The sequence below is a fragment of the Geotrypetes seraphini genome, chromosome 19 (genome assembly GCF_902459505.1).
Source record: "Geotrypetes seraphini chromosome 19, aGeoSer1.1, whole genome shotgun sequence".
Classification (NCBI taxonomy): Eukaryota; Metazoa; Chordata; class Amphibia; order Gymnophiona; family Dermophiidae; genus Geotrypetes; species Geotrypetes seraphini.
The window spans coordinates 9,458,018-9,471,115 of NC_047102.1; positions in this window are offsets into that span (position 1 = coordinate 9,458,018).

Genomic DNA, 13,098 nt, shown 5'->3' on the forward strand with positions numbered 1-13,098 from the left:
AAGCATAGATCTATGGGGATATTGGCAGTGCTTGACAGTAGCTAAGTGCTTGCTCTCTTTTTTTTTAGGTTTGTTTGTTTTTTTTGCCTCTGATTGTGCTCAACCAGTCAAACAAAAAGTAAACAAATAAAACAAAAAAAAAAAAAAAGCAAGGCTCTCGGGCTGGGGATTCTCTGAACCCCCTGAAGGCCCTGACAGTACTGATCTGAAATTGATTGGCTGAGCAGCATCTGCCTGTTGCCTGCTCAACCAATAAAATTCAGAGCAGTAGGGAAGGGGTAAAACGCGGACCTTACGGACCTGACGGACCTCACGGATCTAAACCCGTACGGCCTTAAAAATCTGAGGTCCGTGTCGGTCCGTGTCCCTGCCGCTTGTAGTTTCTGTCGCTGACAGACCTTGATTGAGATTTGAGCGCTGACGGATCCTAACACTTTTCCCTCCCTATGCTGAGACGGATCCGTCAGCGCTCAAATCTCAATTAAGGTCTGTCAGTGATAGAAACTACAAGTGGCAGGGATACAGACCGACACGGACCTCAGATTTTACACGGACTGACACGGACCTCAGATTTTTAAGGCCGTACGGGTTTAGATCCGTGAGGTCCGTCAGGTCCGTGAGGTCCGCATTTTACCCCTTCCCAGAGCAGTACCCTTAGGGGAGTAGATTGAATCCCCTGAAGGCCCACTCTGGATGCCACTGGTAAAGAGGGAGTGTCCAAGTATGGCCAAAGTGGGGTCCATAGAAAAACCAGAATGGTAATTGGTCCCATGGGATGCTTATTTATTTATTGCATTTATATACCACTTATAATTGTACATTCAGGTACTCAAGCATTTTCCCCTATCTGTCCTGGCGGGCTCACACTCTGTCTAATGTACCTGGGGCAATGGGGGATTAAGTGACTTGCCCAGGGTCACAAGGAGCAGTGTGGGATTTGAACCCACAACCTCAGGGTGCTGAGGTTGTGGTTCTAACCACTGCACTACACATTCTCCACTAGAAGGCTTTTTGCACTGGAAAAATCTTCAGTACACTACTGGACTAAAAAAAAAAAAAATAAGCAGAGTTTACTGCACTTCTCCTTAGAGTGTAAGTCTTCCAGGGTCAGGAAAATACCAGCTGAACCTGAAGATAACTGACCTTGAACTACTAAGAAAGCTGTAAACTAAATCTAAACGCACCGTCCTTTGCTTCGGATAATAATGTTATTTCATTTATTAAATTCCAAATTTGTCTTCAATCCAAACCCCATTTGTGTTTGGACAAGAATTTCAAATCTTGTTTAAGCTGCAAAACAAATGGACTTCAACCACCCCTGGAATGCATTTAAAAACCACTTGAAAACATGTTTCAAATTCATTATGTGTCAGCCAATTCTGTGAACTGAATTATTAATGGCCCAGGCAAAGAAAACAAAACACGGAAAGATTTACTGTGCAGGAACTGGGCTTTAACTTTTTCAGGCACGACATTTAAAAACTCTGTGTGGTACAGGCAGGGGAAACAAGTTTATTTGGAGACTGCAATCTAGGCTGGTCACAGGACAAAAGATGTCTTGAATGAGAATTCTGTAAAATGAGGTTTAGAAGAACTAAGGGAATTACCTCCTGATCAGCTGAAATAGAATGCCTTTTTGTACAATTTTATGTGTGAAATTGAGACAGCAGGATTATGAGCAGAAACAAATGATGTGTAATTCAGTTTTAATTGAGCTCCAAGAGACTGAAAATTGGTAATTGGTCCAAAGTCCAACAAAAAAGCAGTTTGGAGCCTCCATGTTATTGCTCAAAGCACAGGGCCTATGTGCCTGACCGTTACTGGAAGAGACAAAGGTTTGTGAAAGAATTAAGAAACCCCCCCCCCACCCCCCCAGGCACAAGCAAAAACAATAGAATCATGTTGCCTACAAAGAGAGCAGCTTGGAATGAGCCCCCTCTATTGGTAATAAAAGATAACTGCAGTGAATGCAAACCGTGCTTTGTCATGGACCCTGTGTAAGGGCCATGTAAAAACTCAGCTCAGGAGTGTGTGGCGCGGTGGTTGAAGCTACAGCCTTAGCACCCTGGGGTTGTGGGTTCAAACCCCGTGCTGCTCCTTGTGACCCTGGGCAAGTCACTTAATCCCTCTATAGCCCCAGGTACGTTAGATAGATTGTGAGCCCACCGGGACAGATAGGGAAAATGCTTGAGTACCTGATTGTAAAAACCGCTTAGAAAACCTTGATAGGCGGTATATAAAATCCTAATAAACTTAAAAAAAAAAAAATACTTCATCAAACCATCTAATAGCAGAGATTCAAATCTAGACAATTAGTGGTTAAGGCAGGACGAATGAAAGACCAAGGTAAAATTCAAAAATAGAAGAAGAAAAAAAAAAAAAAAAAAAAGAAGGAGCTAAAATTACGTAATCTAATTTGAATTTCTGAATTGTTCTTATCTAAAACAGGTTCAAGGCAATTCATATGAGAAGAGGCCAAAATTTTTAAAAATTTACATACATTATTATTGTGCTGGCTACAGATTTTATTGGACAGTCTTTACCATAGATTTACTTAGGTTCTGTACTGAAAAGCAGGAGCTCCTCATGGCCATGCACTGCTGAACTCACTTACTCTCCCTCCCCTTTTTTGACAAAATCGTAGCATGTTTTTCAGCCCCGCCCATGGCGGTAACAGTTCTAACATTCAAAGGAATTCTATGAGTATCGGAACTGTTACCACTGTGGCTGGTGCTAAAAACCACACTTCAATTTTGTAAAGGGGGTGTGGGATTAATTACGGTTCCCTTCCGTTAACGCTCACTTCTGTAATAGTGTTATCAGCCAGACTGTAGTTCTTGAACCAGTTTCTGTAATAACATGAAGTAAAGAATAAACACAATTGATGATTTCAAGGCAGTTCATCTTTGTCACAGAATCTTCTCACTCTACCAGCACATTCTATTCATAGGGAAGCTGGGAGTGTGTCTACACACCTTGTGGAAAATATGTAGGTGAATAGGGAGTTATGGACATGTTTGTATTTGACTCCTTTGGTTGGGGGGAGCATTAGTAGTTTCTTGTCATTGAGTCTGGTGGAAGTGAAATGGGAACTGGAGAAGAGTTGAATTATTTGCTCTGCGGAGTTAGCATGGAGGCTTTGGTATATGATGCAGGCTGGTTTGAATGTAATATGCACTTTTATAGGTAACTAGTGAATTTTGGGTAGTATTTGGAAATTGTGTCATATTTTTTATAGTCTGCTGTGTTTTGAATCATTTTAATTTGTGTTAGAGAAGAGCTCAAGGTAGCATTGAGTGAGTTGCAGTAATCTAGTTGTGATAAGACCCAGTGACGTGGTAGGGGGAGAAGTCCGCCACAGGAACAGCCTTCCTAAGGGCACTGCACTGACCCCTTACCTTTGTTACTTCCCCGGCGTGAGGTTGCTGTCCACATTGGTGCTCTGATGTCATGTCCAGGACCTGCGCCTAAGGAGCGACGTCAAAGGGTGAGCGGACACCGACATGGGCATGCTGCTCACGCCGGAGAAGTTAAAAAGGTACGGGGAAAGGGAAGGGGGTGCGCGCGGCGGAGGAGGGTGCCGCTCATCCTTACTACACCACTGATAAGACCAGCATTTGGACTGGGATGGCAAAGTGGTGACAACTAAGGGTAGTTGCATGCATAACTAACTGTTGCCGATAAAAGCCAATTGTAGTCTGTAATTGCTCATTAACACCAATTATCAGCTTATTACCAAATTAATTTACATAGAATGTTCCCCCACGAATTTGTGGTTCGCGAATCGTGGACTCACTCATTCGCGGTCTGCTCCAACCACCTCTTCTTGTAGTAAAGTCGGGCTACACCAATCAGGAGCTGCGTGTCAAAGCAGCTCCTGATTGGTGTAGCCTGACTTTACTACAGGAAGAGGCGGTTGGAGCAGACCGTGAGTGATTTTCTTCAGCTGCCCTTTCCTGCCTCCCCTTGCCTTTTGACGGGCAAAAAAACCACATTTGCGGTTTTTTTGAAATTCACGGGGATTCCTGGAATGGAACCCCCAAAAAAAAAATTTTGGGGGAGGACTGTACACATCTGACCTTATTCCATAACTTGCACATGCGACATTCTGCACTAAATTGGGAGCACATATTTATGCAATCTGGGGTTATAATTTAAGCCAGTAACTTAAACCCTTGTATTGTAAGACTCTGGGGCGGGGCAGGGCAATACCCATCATACCTAAATTGCAACTCATCCTGAGCTCAGATATGAAAAAAAGGCAAGCAGTTAAATCTGAAATCCTTATTTACTTGCAGATGGGCTAAATGATTGATTTGCAATTAAAGGTCCTAAAACTCATCAATATGTTACCTATGTAAACCTGAGCTCATACATATGAATGAAAACAGCCTGTACTAGCTTTGCTGTTTTTTTTTATAGAGTATATACTGCCAGTTTCTTTTCCTCCCAAAGGTGCTCCATAATTTATGGAAGAGAAGCCTGGAGAAATACACCGGCATCTATATTTATAAAACCTTGGAATTTTTAAAGGACTCCTCGTTAGTTCAAAGAAGACAATATGTCTGCAAACAATTTATGAGCTAAACATTATTGCTTCACACTGCAAATGACAATCCCTCATCACTTCCCGCCCCCCCCCCCACCCCGTATCCTGTAGCACAATTTCAGATGAATACTGAGATTTATATTTTCTTGGCACCCTGAAGGAGGCACGTGGATTTTCAGAGTTTCGGCCACAATAAATTCCCCTCGGAATTCTGCAGATTATTGAGATTGTGTAGGATCTGCTACAGCTTTCCTTCAGTTTTTATAGTTTCCCGGGACAAATCTGACAGAACGGGTTTTTATGGGCCTGGAGAACTCAAAGTCATTTGCTCTTGTCAAACTGCAGTCAGATTTACCCCCTCTCTTTTACAAAGGTGCGCTAAATATTAGCGCAGGCTAAACACGCACTAAACACTAACGCGCGCGTGTTATCCTATGGACACATTAGCGGTTAGCGCACACTAAATCCACGCTAACACGCTTAGTGCGCCGTTGTAAAAGAGGGCCCTAGCCTTGGCTCCAACTGCGCTTGTACGCCTGTCGCCGATTTCCTGTGACTTACCCACACCATAAAACCTTACCACCCAAAGCCACCACACCCTGTGAAACAGTGCCATAACACTTACATTTTCACGTTTGCTTTCTATACCACCACCCCCCCCCTTTCAGAAAATTTAACCAAGCACTTGTAGGGGAACGTCAGAAAGAAAGTTCCCCCCCCCCCAAATCACTTCTAGAATTCAAATTTACTATGGTTAGGGGAGGCTGGAATTCATTTTTCACCATAGGGGAATATTCTCTCTGAAAATGTTGATGTTTTTAATCTAATATCTAAAAGCTACAAGTCTGATTTCTGATCATTTCGTACACAATTAGCTTCACTCACTATTGCAACACCACCCGTTGCTTTACAGGGAACGGGATCAGAAATAGACATAGAAAAAGAAATGGGAGAGCATTATTCCCTCTGAGGGGGAGTCCTCCAACTGCATTGCTGCCAGAGGGGGGCAGTGCTTCAATACTGTATTTTCAATTGCTAGGGACAGACAGGTTCTATGGTTGAATCTACTATAATAAAACGCTAAGCGCGCATGTGCACTCCTACATGCGTGTTCCGTGATCCGTATGTCCGTGGCAGTCAGGAGTGCGCATGCGTGCTTACAACGGCCCCACGAAGTACTCCAACGAACCCACCCGACCCTCCCACTGCGGTCTGACACTCCCATCTGACCCTCCCTTCCCGCGGTCTGGATGGCTCCCATAGTCCCTTGCCGCACTCCCCCCCCTTCCCTTCCTGCGGTCCTGACAAACCTCCCAACTCCAGCAGCAGCCACAGCACTCTAAACACGCTGCTTCACGGCCTTCTACTGCCCTGATTTGCTGTGCCGCGTCTCTGATGATGTCATCAGGGACGTGCCAGAGTATATCAGGGCAGTAGAAGGCCGTGAAGCAGCGTGTTTAGAGTGCTGCGGCCGTTGCTGGAGTCGGGAGGTTTGTCAGGACCGCGGGAAGGGAAAGATGGGGTAGGGGAAAATGCTGCTGCTGCTGTTGCACAGTGATGTGGATGGGAAGTGAAATGCCGCTGCTGCTTATGCACAGAGAAGTGCAGGGGGAGGGAAATACTGCTGCTGTTGCTGCACAGGGAAGTGGTGTGGGGGGAGGGAAATGGATGGGGAGAGAATGCTGCTGCGGCTGCTGTTCTAAAGGGAAGTGGGGCGGAGGGAAATGCTGCTGCACATAAAAATGGAGGGGAGGGAAATGCTGCTGCTGCACAGGGAAGTAAGGTGGAGGGAAGGAAATGCTGCTACATAGTGAAATGGAGGGGGATGGAATGCTGCTGCAGTTGCTGCACAGGGAAGTGAGGAGAGAGAAATGCTGCTGCTGCAGAAGGAAGACATATGGCCTTGGGGAAGGACAAAGGGGACCTGAAGGGAAAAGATGGCAAAAGGAGTGAAACAGGGTCAGAGAGAGATGGTAGAGGGTGTGAGAGAGGGAAAGGGTGTGAAGAGGGTCTAAAGGGTGCAAAGGACTAAGGAAATGGTGAAAGGTGAGGTGGTGGGACTGGGATCAATGGGAGGCATGATCCAGCCATGGTACAGGCGTGGCATGGGTGGCTTCAGGGTATAGGTGGGGCTATTCTAGCACCCATTACTGTAACAAATGTAATGGGCTTAAACACTAGTCTCTTTGTAAAGGTGGTTAATAAATCCACATAAAAAAATACATGGATTCCTGTAGAGCTTGATTGTCCCTCACTTAGGGTTAACAGATGTCCGGGGGTCTGGATGACTTTTCAAAACCCAGAACTTTGTCCGGGTTTTGAAAAACTTCCCATCAAAATCGCATCAGGAAGGGGCATCTGCGCGTGCAACGTGGTGACATCACGCACACATGCACGTGGCATCATTGCGTTGCCTCCGAGAATGCTGTCTGGGTGGCAGAAAGGGGCGTGCCACAGTTGGAACTGGGCAGGCCTGGGGGCGTGGCCATGGGTCCGGATTTTCCTTTGGGAAAATCTGGTAACCCTATTCCTGCAGAGCTTGATTGTCCTCACTATTGAAAATGTGATAGTGAAACAGCACCACCTACTGGTGGGAGTGTAGGCAGAGGACTCCAGTTTAGAAAGAAGAAAGCGGGGGAGGGTGCTCCCTCAGCAGGGATTACATTATTTTCCTGTCTACACTTGTAGGTAAGGCTTATCAGAGCAAAGTATTATGGCCTGCACAGCTGCCACTGTTATCATTAGAGCTTTGGATGTTTTAGTTCTGATTGGTATTGTACTGCAATTAATCTCCTGTTTTTTCCCTAATGGATGAACAAGCATATTTACTGCAGGAGAAAATCCTAATTATTTTTTTTTTTCAACAGACGCATAAAGGGAATTTAAATTAATGACAAGTGATAATCGTGATAAATGTATCTTTAAATGCTAATATTTCTGCATGGCAGGTCCAGAGTTTTCATTTACAAAAAGCTAAAGTCTCTCTTAAAGGCTCGAGATCATCTGTTTGGATTTTGTATTGGAGATTTAATCCTCCCAGTTTGGCCAATGTTCAAGTGATTTTAGTTTCCCAAGTTGGGATCTAACAATAGGTTATTAATCCCCACTCCTGCCTCCCCCACCAACCCATAGAAACATAGAAACATAGAAATTGACGGCAGAAAAGGGCCATAGCCCATCGAGTCTGCCCATACCAATGACCCACTCCCTGATTCTTACTCCCCTATAGATCCCACATGAATATCCCATTTTCTCTTAAAATCTAACACGCTGCTGGCCTCAATCACCCGCTGTGGCAGCTCGTTCCAATGATCGACCACCCTTTCGGTGAAGAAGTACTTCCTAGCATCACCTTGAAATTTCCCTCCCCTGATTTTCAGCGAGTGTCCTCTGGTTACCGAGGGCCCTGTAAGACTGAAGATATCATCTTTCACCTCTATACGCCCCGTGATATACTTAAAGGTCTCAATCATGTCCCTCCTCTCTCTTCGCTCCTCCAGTGAGTACATCCGCAGTTTTTTTAACCTTTCTTCATACGTGAGATCCCTGAGCCCCAAGATCATCCTGGTAGCCATTTGCTGAACCGACTCAATTCTCAACACATCTTTTTGGTAGTGTGGTCTCCAGAATTGAACACAATACTCGAGATGAGGTCTCACCATGGATCTGTACAGTGGCATTATGACTTCAGGTTTTCTGCTGACAAAACCCCTACGGATACAGCCCATCATTTGTCTTGCCTTGGACGAAGCCTTCTCTACTTGATTGGCAGCCTTCATATCATCGCTAATGATCACTCCTAAATCACGTTCCACCGTGGTCCTGGACAAGGTTTCACCATTTAGTGTGTAAGTTCTGTGTGGATTTTTTTTGCCTAGGTGCATTACTTTACATTTTTTAGCATTGAAGCCTAGCTGCCAAGTTGATGACCACTGTTCCAGCTGTCTTAGGTCCTGCGTCATAAAGTCAGGCACACTGCTTTTGCCAACTATGTTGCATAGTTTGGCATCGTCGGCAAACAGTGATACTTTTCCTCTAAGCCCTTGGGTCAAATCTCCTATGAATAAATTGAATAGAATCGGCCCTAAGACGGAGCCCTGAGGTACTCCACTCATCACTGCTGACGTTTTGGAGGGGGTACCGTTTACCATCACCCTTTGAAGCCTACCATCTAGCCAATCCCTTACCCATGTAGTGAATGTATCCCCTAATCCCATCAATTTTAGTTTGTTCAATAGCCTGCGGTGTGGGACGCTATCAAAAGCTTTGCTGAAGTCCAAATATATCACGTCCAGGAACTCACCGGCATCCAGATGACTGGTCACCCAATCAAAGAAGTCAATCAGATTAGATTGGCAGGACCTTCCCCTGGTAAATCCGTGTAAAACCGTGTAAACCTGGTAAACCCACTGTACAGCTTTTCGGTTTCAGCTTCAGTTTTAAAAATGAATGCCATCTGAGTACTCACTATTGGGGCAACTTTCTTTATGATGTTCCCCTACAAGTGCTTGGTTAAATTTTCTGGAAAAAAAAAATAAATTTTTAATCCAAACCAATTAGAATCTTTTTTTTTAATTGGATAAGGTATTTAAATCATGATGATGATAGGGTTTTATTCTATTGTCAGATGGAGAGATTATTATGAAAATGGATATGATAATAATTGAACATAAGAACATAAGAATTGCTGCTGCAATGGTCCATCATGCCCAGCAGTCCGCTCACGTGGCAGCCCTCTGGTCAAAGACCAGCGCCTTAACTGAGACTAGCCCTACCTGCATACGTTCTGGTTCAGCAGGAACTTGTCTAACTTTGTCTTGAATCCCTGGAGGGTGTTTTCCCCTATGACAGACTCCGGAAGAGCGTTCCAGTTTTCTACCACTCTCTGGTACAATATGTGCATAGATTCCCTTTGAATGTTCATCTCTTTCTTCTTTGATGCGGACTAGATTGTTTCCCCTAGTTTCTCTTGCTTGCTTTTCTCTCTTGCTGGTAAGAAAGTTTAAATTAATAAAATAAACATAAAGGCCATCTTCAGCCTATGGCTCAGACCTTAGAATTGTCCGCTGGCTCCATTTGCTCAGGATATATTGTCCAATCTTGGTTTTGGTCGTTGCATGCAGGAACTTGTACAGGGTGACTGGAAAGAAGGGAAACCCCCCCCCCCATTTTGTCATTTAATTGCATTGTTAAACAGCATTGTTTAAGCAAATTTGGTTAATCTATACCAATGTAAACATTAAGCCACAGTTTGCATGATTGAGTGCCAGAACTTGCTGTTGGCTTATTTTTTCTACCGTGCAAAAATGTGATGTCATTCTTTATATCTCATTTTACTGTGCACATATTTAAGTCAAATTTTCAGTAAATGCGCAAAAATGTATTACGCCCTAATTCTGTCATCACCCACCTTGTACAATAGAAGACTTGAAATCTGAATAAAACATAACAGTTGTCCAGCATACTTTTAGCAAAAACCTATATGACCTTTTTCGATTAGTAACAAATATGCCCTCCCCCTCTTTACCTAAACCGCGATAACATAACATAAAAAGCCATTTCTAGATTGCATTACCTTTAAGTTCTATGCGGTTTGTATAGAATACACTGGGAATACATAGAAACATAGAAACATAGAAACATAGAAATAGACGGCAGATAAGGGCCCACGGCCCATCTAGTCTGCCCACCTTAATGTCCCTCCCCTACCTTTGCCCTGTGAATAGATCCCATGTGCCGATCCCATTTGGCCTTAAAATCAGGCACGCTGCTGGCCTCAATCACCTGTAGTGGAAGACTATTCCAGCGATCAACCACTCTTTCAGTGAAAAAGAATTTCCTGGTGTCACCTCGTAGTTTCCCGCCCCTGATTTTCAACGGATGCCCTCTTGTTGTCGTGGGACCCTTGAAAAAGAAGATATCTTCCTCTGCCTCGATGCGGCCCGTAAGATACTTGAACGTCTCGATCATGTCCCCCCTCTCTCTGCGCTCCTCGAGCGAGTATAGCTGTAATTTGTCAAGCCGTTTTTCGTATGGTAGATCCTTGAGTCCCGAGACCATCCGGGTGGCCATTCTTTGCACTGACTCCAGTCTCAGCACATCCTTGCGATAATGCGGCCTCCAGAATTGCACACAGTATTCCAGGTGGGGCCTCACCATGGATCTATACAATGGCATAATGACTTCCGCCTTACGACTGACGAAACCCCTTCGTATACACTGTAGATGATAGTTAGAAACTAGGAACCCAAGAACTTTGAAAATAAGTAAGTGTTTAGTTGTCTCCTAAAATGTAAATATGAAACAGACGTCAATTGAAAAGGTTTAAAATCATTCCTAATTGCAGCCTGGTATGAAAGCATCTGATCGTGATATCTTTTCAATTTATAACCTTTCGCCGATGGAAAAATCAGAAGGGCTTTAGAACTTCGAGAAGATATTTGAGTAGTAAAACAGAATAATTCGATCAATTAGGAAGAAGCAGCTCCAGTTAGAACTTTGTAATATATACAACCCAGCTTAAGAACATCCCGCGCCTCCACTGTCAGCCAGTGCAATTCTCAGTAGAATTGAGATACATGATCGTATTTTTTCAAACCATAAATAAGTCTTACTGCAGAGTTTTGAATAATTTTCAATCTTGAAAGATTTTTCTTAGTACCTGCTAAATAGACTATATTACAATAGTCCAAATGGCTCAGCACCAATGAGTGTACCAGCAATTTAAAGACTCTGCGCGGCTCCCGATGCTAATAACCACTATTGTGGTGTAGTAAAAGGGGGGTCTGGAGTTACTCCTGCAAAGTATAATTTCAGTCATAGAATTTGTTCAAATTGTTCTCTCCGAGCAGACACACATGGGAAGACTTGTACACCACTATCATACTGTATCACTGATTGCGCGTCAATCAAGTTCTTCCTATGTGGTCACTACCCTCCTGACACTCTGTTGCACCAATTTAATCAATCTTTTTTCAAAACCTTATTTAATTCCTACCCCCCCATGTCCAACTTTTTTGTCAGAAATCCAACAGTAAGTCTCATTTTGCACCTGAAACTCAATTGCAACTCTTCTTCGGTAAACACCATTTTCAGTTATTGTAAACAATGACATCACACTGATGTCACTTTTGAACGGTAGAAAAAGTAGGTTGTGAATTTTGGTGGTCAGTTATACAAAATGTTGCTTAAGGTTTTGTTTTTTTAGGAAAAAAAAACTACCAAGATTTGCTTAAAGAATACCATTAAACAAAGTTCTTTGCAAAATCTAGGGATTTCCTTTTCCCCTCATTAACATGTAGTTTCTGGTTTCACAACTAGGTTCCTGACAAATCTTTTGAGACATAGGGGGAAAACCGATATATGGTCCTCCTGTCTTGAACGATTGGGGCCATCGAACAACCCTACTTACGTTTGATCTTGACTGATCTTTATGAGAAAATGTAGTAGATGCCTTGCTCTATATTGAGCAAGAGGCACCCAGGCAGTGTGGTCAGCTGGGAACCTAAACTCTACTAGTGGGAGGGTTGATGGATTGTCGTAGGGATGTAGAAGAAAAAAGAAGAGGGATTGGGGTACAGTTGGAGAAGCGAGGTGCGATGGAAGATCTGATGGGAAAAGGGAGAAGACAACATCTGTAAGATAATATTGCTGAAAAAAATATACCCCCTCTTCTATTAAACTGTAGTAGCAGTTTTTAGCGCAGAGCCGCGCTGAATGGCACCCGCTGCTCCCGACAGTCATAGGAACTCTAAGAGTGTCGGGAGCAGTGCGGGGCCATTCAGCGCGGCTCCCCGCGCTAGAAACTGCTAGCGCAGTTTAATAGAAGAGGTTCATAGTCTCTCCACTGCAACTGACTGATAAACTACTGAATCTTCCCATTGTTAAAGCCAATTATTTCAAACCAAAGACAAACTACTGCTTTCCCACAGAATCCTCTATGTTGCAGAGAACAGCGAGAGAGAAAAAATACACTCCAAAGATTCTGAGAATAACTGTCTAGAAGATATTTATTTATGTTTACTTTAGATAAAAGATGTTTCAGAAACAGTTATCTTTAAAATCTGGAGAAGGGCTTTAATAAAATTGTTTACATCTAAGTATCAAAAAATTGTGTACAGAAGGACAATTCAATATCACACATTGTTCTTCAGTCTCCTTCACAGAACTGCCCAGCACCAGTTACCAAGGTAAGATCCAAAGGCAAAGTGACATTGACTAAACTTTAAGCACATGTCTAAGAAACTCCAGTGGATGTTAAATTTGAGCTCAACCATTACAAATTTCAGTGTTTCCTTATTTGTAAGATGACCTCTAGCAATGCAATCGGAAGTAATTCTAAGGGTCAGACATTTTGAAATGGTGCTGGTCAGAAGCAACTGGGTTCACTAGGTGTAAACCAAGATCCAGGGCAACCTTGGGTTTATTGTTGAGGAAGAGGGGGCTAATGAGAAGATTTCAAAGTCTCACCAGAAGTGAATTCTTAGACTTAGAGAAGGAGAGACTTGAGGGAGTCACTGGGAATCCAGACATTTTTATTTTTCCATCAG